This window comes from Trichosurus vulpecula, chromosome 2 (assembly GCF_011100635.1).
Source record: "Trichosurus vulpecula isolate mTriVul1 chromosome 2, mTriVul1.pri, whole genome shotgun sequence".
NCBI lineage: Eukaryota > Metazoa > Chordata > Mammalia > Diprotodontia > Phalangeridae > Trichosurus > Trichosurus vulpecula.
In genome coordinates, this window is record NC_050574.1 from 376590206 (window position 1) to 376602518 (window position 12313).

Genomic DNA, 12313 nt, shown 5'->3' on the forward strand with positions numbered 1-12313 from the left:
GGTGCCAAGATTCACGGATTTGGATGGATGTTGAAGGTAGATTATGTGAGTGTGTATGGCACCACCTGCACAGGGACTTTTATACACTTCCAGCAGGAGGAGTGGTAGATTCATTCCAGCATTGCCTAATTCCCTTTAATAAACCTGCCAGGGCAAAATCACATTCTTGTCATTATTTGTTGCTTGAGAAGAATTTCTCCAGCTCATTAAGGGTGTTTTTTTCTTGATTTGCTATTTCTCTATGAAGACTCTACCAACAGTCTCATTCCTGCCATGAGAAATGATTATAATGTTACCAATGCCTATGTAGTTAATGTGCCTGGTGATCTACCCAGTCTTCATGGCAGCTCTCACCTGAGGACGTTGTCCTCATTTCACACTTTAATGGCCTGACCTTCTGATTCTTTAGGCATGCTTTTGAATTCTTTTTCTTTTGATCGGTGCTGTTTGAGAATGAAGTGACAGCAAGTTTCAGCCTGAAGCTAAGATAATTGTGGGGAAAAAATGTATGAAATGAGTGAATCGAACAACCATTCCAAAAACACTAAAACAAAAACTACCTCCCTAGTATTTAGACTGTATAAACCATTGTATTCAGGGCTAGGGATGCAAAGAAATGTCATCAGAGTCGCTGTCTTCAGGCAGCTCTAAAGTTCTAAGGACAGTAAAAACATGAAAACAATAAGGCACTTGCCACAAACATGGAGAATTTATGGGTGAAGATTTCAGAGACAAAGGCACAAGTCCCTGTAGCAATAGGGTAAGGCTACTTGCCATAGATGGGATTAGACCTGAGACTTTCTTGGACCAGGGAAAGTCAGAGGAGAAAGGAGAGGATTCTTGGCAGGGTAGACAGCCAGGCTGTGCAAAGTCAAGGAAAAGGAATATGAAAAGCTAGTCTGAGAAAAAGGAGGTAGGCTACATTGGGCAGGACTATTAAGTGTGGGGAGGAGAATTAGGTGTACTGAGAACTGGAAATATAGCTGATGAAGAGGGTGAAGCACCAGACAGAGAGTATCTACTTGAACCAGTGCAAAACAGGAAAGTATTGGAGTTTACAAGATCATTGGTGCAGTGATTTGGGATTTTGTGTGGTTAGAGTGGGAGAGGAGTCAGAAAAATGTTTTAGGACAATCCCTTGATTGGTTATTCAGAGAATGGATCTGGGTGGGAAGAAGATTGAGGTAGGGAGACCAATCAAAGGATCTTGCAGAGAGGGTAGTGAAGGCTGATCTAATGTGGGGGCAGTTTAAGTAGAAAGAAGTATTTGGATTCCAAAGACTTTGGGAAGACAGAAAGGAGATGCTTTGGAGATTTGGCAGTTGGGGTGGGGGGGGAAGAGAGAGAGAGACAGAGAGAGAGAGAGAGGAAGAGAGAGAGAGAGAGAGAGAGAGAGAGAGAGAGAGAGAGAGAGAGAGACAGAGAGACAGAGAGACAGAGAAAGACAGAGAGACAGAGAGAGACAGAGAGAAAGAGAGACTGACACACATACACACACACACACACACAGAGCGAGAGCGAGAGAGAGAGAGAGAGAGAGAGAGAGAGAGAGAGAGAGAGAGAGAGATAATGTACTCTGAACCCCTGAAAGCTTAAGAATGTCTACTGTCTCACCATACAAGAGTTTAGTGGAAAGGAAAGAAAGGAGAGAATGCCTTAAGAATTATCCTATAGGCATTAGATGACAAGAGAATTGGCCATCTTATGCCACCAGAAAGGAATGATGGGGCTAGAAGCTCAGTGTCAAATCTACACAGGAGTATTAATTAGCCAGTGTTTCCAAGGGCCAAAGGGAAATTAAGATTAGGAAGACTCTGAAGAGGCCATTAGTTTTGGTCATGAGGCACTTGGAGAGGGTAGTTTCTCTTAAACATTGGTTTCAGGAACTAGATGCCTAGGACTTTCAAAGGCAGTGAAAGGAGAGCTGGCAAGGACCCTGAGCTGGCTCCATTGATTGCAGTATAGCCATGGACCTTCTAACTGGGAGTATTGGGAAGTGCTCCTATTATGATTTAGGGTGGGATCATGCATTTCTGGCATAGGTAGACAGCCAGGTGGACTAGCAAGTTCAGGTGAAATGCTGGTCTGAAACCTGAGGTGGGGTAATGAGTATCAGAGAGAAAGTAACTGGGTCCATGGCAGATGAGGATGTTACCAACTGAGAGGGTGTATTGGAAAGAAGAGAAGGCAGGTAGTGGTTGTGGAACATCTCAGAAAGATTTTACCTGATCAGGAGAAAAATGTGGTCAAAATAGTAGAGACAGAAATAGACATCACATCTCTCCTCCTATCTTCTAAATCTCCTCTCTAAAGGATAAGGTAGTTCAATTGGATGTCATATGCCAGGCAGACATCCCACTCTGACCTTGAGATTTCATGAAGAGGAACATAAAGGACTAGAATTCAGGAAAATGGAGGTGATGGCCTGTGTGTAACCTGAACTACTCAGTGCATGGCTGGTCTTTGGCTGAGCTGTAGACCGTCTAGAGGAGACTAGACCAGTTGGAAGAAGGCCCTCCAGCTCAGGGCCTGTGAGACTCACTTGAAGGAATTGGGACTCTTAGAAGACACTCACGGGAACTGTGCCAACTCTATTAAGTTTTTAAATGGCCACTCTGATGTACAGGTAGTAGGTGTTTTTCATTTGTTCCCATTTGGGAGAACTTGGATCCAGAGGTGCTCTTTTACTCCCTTAAACTGATTTTTAACTTTGTTACAGAGAAAGAAATGCTCTTTTCTCACTGAGACTTTTCTTTTCTATTTTCTTTTTTTGTATTAATTGAATATTTTCATCAAATTTTAAAAAGGAAATAAAAAGGGAACCATTAAAAAAAGTCCTTCATTAACCTGCCTTACTTTTTGAATGAGGATTTTAAACACTTCCAAAGCATAATATCAACACCAAGTTATGTTTATGAAAACAGTAGACTTAGCTGGACCTTAGCTTTAAAACCATAAGCTAATTAGATTACCCTTTTGTTTTCTAGGTTGTAAAAGTTTAATTTAAAGAATAGCTAGAAAGATCTGGTTGGGTGGCTTATTATCCTCCATAAACTAGTAAACAACAAATCTCAGAACTACTAATGAAAATTTCCAAAATATCCTTGAGAATTCAACAAATGAACTTGCCTGGATCTAGAGCACCATTATAGACGGAGCTATTGTCAACAATCACCCAGTCATAGCACTGACCCATAAAAATTGAAGAACAATATTTTTAATAGATACCACCATTTGTTCTTGTTGTTTACTCATGTCCAACTACTCATGACCCCACCTGGGATCCTTCTGACAGAGATATTGGAATGGTTTGCTGCCTCCCTTTCTAACTCACCTTACAGATGGGGAAACTGAGGCAAACAGGTTCAAGTGACTTGCCCATGGTCACAGTGATTTGAACCCAGGTTCTCTGGGCTCCAGCCCAAGTGTTCTATCCACTGTGTCACCCATCCTATTTGATGTTGCTAGTAATTTTCAAACTACATGGGATGTAAAGTTTTCCAAATATTGTCATGGCAGAATAAATTAAAACCATGTGGAAATGAGGCCAGATACATTTTATCCTATATGCTATCAGAGTTATTCTGAATATATATTTTAAGAGAGTCTGCCTAAAACAAATTTATCTCCTGATATTCTTTTTTATTTTATTTTTTTTAGAAACCTTTTTTAAATTTTAATTTATTTAATATATTTAGTTTTTAGCATTGATTTTCACAAGAGTTTGAATTACAAGTTTTCTCCCCATTTCTACCCTCCCCCCCCACTCCAAGATGGTGTATATTCTGGTTGCCCTGTTCCCCAGTCAGCCCTCCCTTCTGTCATCCCACTCCCCTCCCATCCCCTTTTCTCTTCCTTTCTTGTAGGGCAAGATAAATTTCTACGCCCCATTGCCTGTGTATCTTATTTGCTAGTTGCATGCAAAAACTTATTTTTTTGTTTTTGAAAATCTGTTTTTAAAACTTTGAGTTCCAAATTCTCTTCCCTCTTCCCTTCCCACCTACCCTCCCTAAGAAGTCAAGCAATTCAACATAGGCCACATGCGTATCATTATGTATAACCCTTCCACAATACTCATGTTGTGGAAGACTAACTATATTTTGCTCCTTCCTAACCTATCCCCCTTCATCCAATTTTCTCCCTTGACCCTGTCCCTTTTTGAAAGTGTTTGTTTTTGATTACCTCCTCCCCCATCTGCCCTCCTTTCTATCATTCCCTCTTTTTAATCTTCTTCCTTCTTCTTTCCTGTGGGGTAAGATGCCCAATTGAGTGTGTATGGTATTCCCTCCTCAGGTCAAATCTGATGAGAGCAAGATTCGCTCATTCCCCCTCACCTGCCTTCTCTTCTCTTCCTACAGAACTGCTTTTTTTGCTACTTTTATGCGAGATAATTTACCCCATTCTATCTCTCCCTTTCTCCCTCTCTCAATATATTCCTCTCTCATTCCTTTAATTTGATTTTATTTCTTTTAGATATCATCCCTTCATCTTCAACTCGCCTTGTGCCCTCTCTCTCTCTCTCTCTCTCTCTCTCTCTCTCTCTCTCTCTCCATATATATATGTATATATACATATATATATGCACACATACATATATACATACACACACACACACACACACACACACACACACACACACATATATATATATATATATATATATATATATATATATGCATATTCCCTTCAGCTACCCTAATACTGAGGTCTCATGAATCAAACACATAATCTTTCCATGTAGGAATGTAAACAAAACAGTTCAACTTTAGTAAATCTCTTGCAATTTCTTTTTCTTGTTCTTTTTCTTGATTACTTTTTCATGCTTCTCTTGATTCTTGTGTTTGAAAGTCAAATTTTCTATTCAGCTCTGGTCTTTTCACTGAGAAAGCTTGAAAGTCCTCTATTTTATTGAAAATCCATATTTTGCCTTGGAGCATGATACTCAGTTTTGCTGGGTAGGTGATTCTTGGTTTTAATCCTAGCTCCATTGACCTCCGGAATATCGTATTCCAAGCCCTTTGATCTCTTAATGTAGAAGCTGCTAGATCTGGGGTTATTCTGATTATGTTTCCACAATACTCCAATTGTTTCTTTCTGGCTGCTTACAGTATTTTCTCCTTGACCTGGGAGCTCTGGAATTTGGCGACAATATTCCCAGGAGATTTCTTTTTGGGATCTATTTGAGGAGGTGGTTGGTGGATTCTTTCAATTTCTATTTTGCCCTGTGGCTCTAGAATATCGGGGCAATTCTCCTTGATAATTTCTTGAAAGATGATATCTAGGCTCTTTTTTTGATCATGGCTTTCAAGTAGTCCTATAATTTTTAAATTATCTCTCCTGGATCTATTTTCCAGGTCAGTGGTTTTTCCAAGGAGATATTTCACATTGTCTTCCACTTTTTCATTCCTTTGGTTCTGTTTTATAATATCTTGATTTCTCATAAAGTCACTAGCTTCCACTTGCTCCAATCTAATTTTTAAAGTGTTATTTTCTTCAGTGGTCTTTTGGACCTCCTTTTCCATTTGGCTAATTCTACCTTTCAAGGCTTTCTTCTCCTCATTGCCTTTTTGGAGCCCTTTTGCCATTTGAGTAAGTCTATTTTTTAAGGTGTTGTTTTCCTCAGTATATTTTTCAGTATTTTTCTGGGTCTCCTTTAGCAAGTCATTGACTTGTTTTTCATGGTTTTCTCTCATCCTTCTCATTTCTCTTCCCAATTTTTCCTCTACCTCTCTAACTTGCTTTTCCAAATCCTTTTTGAGCTCTTCCATGGCCTGAGACCAGTTCATGTTTTTCTTGGAGGCTTTTGATGTAGGCTCTTTGACTTTGTTGACTTCTTCTGGCTGTATGCTTTGGTCTTCTTTGTCACCAAAGAAAGATTCCAAAGTCTGAGTCTGAATTTGAGTCCATTTTCACTGCCTGGCCATGTTCCCACCCAACTTACTTGACCCTTGAGTTTTTCAGCAGGGTATGACTGCTTGTAGAGTAAAGAGTACTTTGTTCCAAGCTTGGGGCAGTTGATTTCAGAGCTGTTACAGCCAGCTCTGCCACACCAGCACTCCTTCCTTCCCCAAGAACCGCCAACCTGGACTGGACTTGGATCTTCAGCAGGCTCTGCACTCCTGCTCTGATCCACCACTTAATTCCTCCCTCCAGGTGGGCCTGGGGCCAGAAGCAACTGCAGCTGTAGTTCTGTAGCTGCCCCACCTCCGCTACCCCCAGGACGGTGGCTGTCCCCCTGTCCCCAGCAGCTTTTCCCGCTAACCTTCTCTGTTGTCTTTGGTGTTTGTGGGTTGAGAAGTCTGGTAACTGTTGCAGCTCACTGTTTCAGGGCACTAGGGCACACTCTGCCCAGCTCCTGGTCTGGTTGGTCCGCGCTGCCCACACTGGGCTCTGCTCCACTCTGCTTCCAGCTCTGTGTGGGATAGACCTTACCCAGAGACCATCCACGCTGTCCTGGGCTAGAGCCCTGCTTCCCTCTGCTATTTTGTGGGTTCTGCAGTTCTTTTCTGTTGTCTTTGGTGTTTGTGGGTTGAGAAGTCTGCCAACTGCCACAGATTACTGATTCAGGGTGCTAGGGCCCGCTCCACCCAGCTCCTGGTCTGGTTGATCCGCACGGCCCATGCTGGGCTCTGCTCCGCTCTGCTCTACTCCTAGTCTATGCACGAAAGACCTCACCCAGTAATCATCCAGGCTGTCCTGGGCTGAAGCCCTGCTTTCCTCTGCTGTTTTTTGGATTCTGCAGTTCTAGAATTGGTTCAGAGCCATTTTTTATAGGTTTTTGGAGGGACTTGGCGGGAAGCTCACACTAGTCCCGGCTTTCCAGCTGCCATCTTGGCTCTCTGATATTCTTTTTTAAATTAATTTTTATTTTATTCTTAATTTATGGAATAAAACAAGCATTTTCATAATGCCGTACAAAAAAAAGATAATTGTAAATGAAACTAGAAATCTACAATGCACAACTTGCTACTCCTTTCAAAGAGAGAAGTCATGTTCCTCCTGAAGGATTAATTTCCATTGAAGTGACCTTCATAGGATGTGTCCAGGCAAAGGATTGATGAATCTTTTGGAGATTTGTTTTGGGAGGAATTGGATAGAGTGAGTATCCTGAGGTCATTTCCATTTAAAAGCCAGTGAATCCACAGAAACATACATTTTTTTTTTTGTGAAAAGAGAATAAGGGCTAGAAGTGATGGATACATTAATAGACATTCATTCTAAGATAAACTGCAGGAGGCATAAGATCAATTGGTGGTAGCACTTAAGACTGTTTCCTCCACTGCCGGAAATAAACATTTTGATAAAAATTGATTAAGCTCCAACTTTTTACCTTGTAGAGTACTAGGCTCTAACTTTCTTCCCATGATTTTGGGGGCCAAAGGTCCAAAGCCAAGCTGTGGAGCAGTAAAGCAGATACTCTCTTTCTCTGGGAGATTGAGTGCAGGTGTTTGATGGCTTTGAGAGACAGTCTTTAAAAATTAGCCCACTTTCCCCCTCAAACTGAGGCCCTTTGAATGTTGTGAGCTGGACTGGCTGTGTAGTTTGCTGTAGGAGATGGGATCTGTCAGAAGGGTATGATTCCATGAAAACCTTCAGGCTTATCATATGACTTTCTTTTGTAGATTTCAAGCTTCATATTGGTGGGAGATGACAAAATGGTGGAAGACCATTAGAAATCACTGGGGCCAATCCACATTCTTTCAGTCATCAGGGACCACTCAGGTCTGAAAATGATGGAACATGAGCATGAGGTGATGAACATGTGAAACTTTGAGAAAATTTGAACATAAAAACCCTGTCAATATGCACAAAGAATGTAGTAGAAGAGCCATGGCTTATCAAAAAAGAAAAAAAAGTCTTGTCATCAGTACAATGGGGGCCTGGGTATTATGAAGTACTAAATTTAAGTACTGCAGAAGAGAAATTTTAGAGAGGGATATAACAAGGAGATAATATTTTTTGAACAGAAATCTGGAAAGGTATCACTTCATCGGAAATTAAATCTTCTGCAATGACATACAACCATAGGTCAAGATTGAAAATCTATTCATGGTGTGAGGCTGAAAACCAAATGCCACATCTTCAAGGAAGAGAGGTGAAAACAGTTTTGCTAAGATAGTTACACAATTTTATTAGAAAATCATAACAGACGCCTTAGCCGCGGTGTATCAGAGTTGAGCAAACTTGCTGGAAATGAGATGTCATTGGAGGAGTCTCCCTTATGACAGGTGAGATTTTGCATCATTTCCCAGAAGGACAGGTTCCGCTCCTTCTCAGTCCCTGCCACTTCCCTTCTCTGAGTGCTCCATAGGGATTCTAAGATGCCTTTGTGGTATTTCTTCTTTGCCAACCAGCTGTAGGAGCAGATGGAATGTGATGCCCTTATAATGCCGTGGAATTATGCCAAGCTGGGACAAGGATTCCATCACACTGCAGGAGGAGGGTGTTTTTTCAGTAGAAGCCAGAAGAATAATACCTTCCATAGTAAGATGGGAGGTAGAAGCCACAGCCATAGCCACCGTAGCCCAGGCCTCCATAGCCCAAGTGGCCAAAGCCATAGCCTAGGCCACGGAAGCTGCCGCATCCACAGCCATAACCAGAGCCGTAGCCCAGGCCCCCGTAGTAGCTGCGGTAGTAGCTCATTGTGTCAAGATTCAATGGATTCGGACGGATGCCAGGGTTTAGTTTGTGTGAGTGTGTATAGCCCTATCTGCACTGGGACTTTTATATACTTCCAGCAGGAGGTGTGGCAGATTCACTCCAGAATTGCATCAGTCCCATTAATGAACTTGCAAGAGCAAAATCACATTCTTGTCATTGTTTGTTGCCTGAGAAGAATTTCTCCAGCTCATTAAAGGTGTTTTTTCTTGATTTGCTGTTTTTCTATGAAGGCTCTCATGCCTGTCATGAGAAATGATTATAATGTTGTCAAAGCTTATGTGGTTTATATGGCTGGTTCTCTACCCAGTCTTCATGGCACCCTTCTCCTGGACATTGTCCTCATTTCACAGTGTGATGACCTAACCCTCTGATTCTTTAGGCGTGCTTTTGGATCCTGTCTCTTTTGATCAGTACTATTTGAGAATGAAGTTATAGAGAGTTTCAGGCTGGAGTTGAGATAATTGTGGGGAAAAAAAGTGTATGGAATGAGTGATCAAAAAGCATTCCAAAAGCACTGAAACACAAACCATCTCCCCAGTGTTTAGACTCTACCAGCCATTTTTCTCAGGGCTAGGGATACAAAGAAATGTCAGCAGAGTCCCTGTCCTCAGGCAGCTCTAAAGTTCTAAGGACAGTGAAAGCATGAAAACAACAAGGCACTTGCCACCAAGATGGGGACTTGATGGGAGAAGACCTCAGAGGCAAAGGCACAAGCTCCTGGGACAATGGGGTAAGGCCACTTGACATAGATGGGGTTAGACCTGAGACTCTCTTGGACCAGGGAAAGTCAGAGGTGACAGGAGGAGGAGAGGATTCTTGGCAGGGTAGACAGCCAGCCAGTGCAAAGTCAAACAGAAGGGACATGTAGTACATTGTTTAAGCCAGGGGTGGGGAACCTGTGGCCTTCAGGCCACATGTGGCCCTCTAGGTCCTCAAGTGCTTCCCTTTGACTGAATCCAAACTTCACTGAAAAAATCCTTTTATTAAGGGAATTTGTTCTGTGAAGTTTAAATTCAGTCAAAAAGATGCACTTGAGGACCTAGAGGGCCTCAAGACTGCAGGTTCCCCACCCCTGGTAGTAAGCAAAAGCAGGTAGGCTACATTGGGTTGTATTATAAAATGTGGGAAGGAGAACTAAGTATACTGAGACTGAAAAGGTAGGAAAGGGTCAGCTGATAAAAAGGTGAAATGCCAGACAGAGGGTATCTACTCAAACCAGTACAAAAGAGGAAGCAACTGGAGTTTACAAGATTATTGGTGTGGTGATTTGGGATTTGGGGTAGTTAAGGTGGGAGAGGAGTCAGAAGAATGTTTTAGGACAATCCCTTGATCAGGTGATCAGAGGATGGGTCTTGATTGGAAGAAGATTGAGGCATGGAAGCTAACCAAAGGATCTTGCAGGGAGGGGTTGTGAAGGCTGACCTAATGTGGGGACATTATGAATAGAAAGCAGTCTTTACTATTAATTGAAGAAATGCAAATTAAAAGAACTCTGAGGTTCTCCCTTACACCTATCAGATTGGCTAATATGATAAAAAAGGAAAATGTTGGATGTTGGAGAGGATGTGAGAAAACTCAGACACTAATGCACCATTAGTGGAGTTGTGAACTGATCCAACAATTTTGGAGAGCAACTTGGAACTATGCCCAAAGGGCTATAAAACTGTGTGTATTTTGATCCAGCAAGACATCTTTAAGGTCTATATCCCAAAGGCATTCCCCCCCAAAAGGGAAAAGGACCTCTTTGTACAAAAAATGTTTATAGCCACTCTTTTTGTAGTGGCTAAGAATTGGAAATTGAAGGGATGCCCATCAATTGATGAATGGCTAAACAAGCTGTGGTATATGATGTGGTATATCATATGTGGTATATGATATGATTGTAATGGAATATTATTGCGCTATAAGAAACGACATGCAGGATTATTTCAGAAAAACCTGTAAAGGTTTACATGAACTGATGCATAGTGAAGAAAACAGAATGAAGAGAATGTATACAGTAACAGCAATATTGTTCAATGAAGAACAGTGAATGATTTAGCTATTCTCACCAATGATTCAAGATAATCCCCATAAAGACTAATGATGAAGTATACTATCCACCTAGAGAGAAAGAACTGATGTTGTTTGAATACAGACTGAAGCATGCAATTTTTAACTTTCTTTCATTTTTTTCTTTCATTTGTCTTCTTATACAAAATGACTAATATGGAAATGTTTTACACAATTTCACATGCATAACCTATATCTGATTGCTTATTGTCTCAGGGAGGTGTTAGAGGAGGATGAGAGAGATAGAATTGAGAACTCAAATCTTAAAATAAAAATATTTTTAAAAATTTTAAAAATGAAAGAAGCATTTGAATTCTAGAGACTTAGGAATGGCAGAAAGGACAAATTTTGTCGACTGTTCGGACAGAGGAGTCAAGGCTGTTCTTGAGTCTGTGAACCTGATTTCTTGCTTGATGACACTTCTCTTGAAAACAGTAGGGAAGTTTTGAATAGGTAAGCTGCTTTTGAAGAGACTGGATGAAGAGATCTGTTGTAGAGTTGTGGGTTTTGAGATGTGTAGGTGACATGAAGTTGAAATTATCAAATCAGACAGTTCATGATGTGGAATTGGAGTCAGGAGAGATTTTTGTCTGTATGTGGATATCTGACAGTGAGTGGGGGGAGGGAGAGACAGACAGAGAGAGACAGAGAGACAGAAACAGAGAGGCAGGAGACACACACACACACACAGAGAGAGAGAGAGAGAGAGAGAGAGAGAGAGAGGGAGAGAGAAGAGACAGAGATGTACCCCAAACCCTTGAGAGCTTTCTCACCACAAGAGAGAGCTTAGTGAGATACTCTAAATCACTATTGATTAGAGAAATGCAAATTAAAACAACTCTAAGGTACCACCTCAAACCTATAAGATTGGCTAATATGACAGAAATGGAAAATGATAAATGTTGGAGAAGATGTGGGAAAATTGGGACACTAATGCATTGCTGGTGGAGTTGTGAAGTGATCCAACCACTCTGGAGAGCAATCTGGAACTATGCCAAAGGTCAATCAAATTTCACATACCCTTTGACTCAGCACATACCCTTTAACCACTACCAGGTTTGTATCCCAAAGAGATCATAAAAGGGAAAAGGATCTACATGTACAAAAATATTTATAGCAGCTCTTTTTGTGGTGGCAAAGAAGTGGAAATTGAGGGATGCCCATCAGTTGGGGAGTGGCTGAACAAGTTGTGGTGTATGAATGTAATGGAATACTATTATTCTATAAGAAATGGTGAGCAGGCAGATTTCAGAAAAACCTGGAAAGACTTACATGAATTGATGCTGAGTGAAGTGAGCAGAACCAGAGGAATATTGTACATAGCAACAGCAATATTGTACTATGATCAAATATGATACACTTAGTTTTTCTCAGCACTACAGTGATCCAAGACAATTCCAATAGATTGGTGATACGAAATGTTATCCATATTCAGAGAAAGAACTGTGGAGGCTGAATGTAGACTGAAGCATACTATTTTCACTTTTTCTCTTTGTGTTTTTCCCCTTTTGTTCTGTTTCTTCATTGACAATATGACTAATGTGGAAATATGTTTAACATGATTGCACATGTATAACCTCTATCAGATTGCTTGCCATCT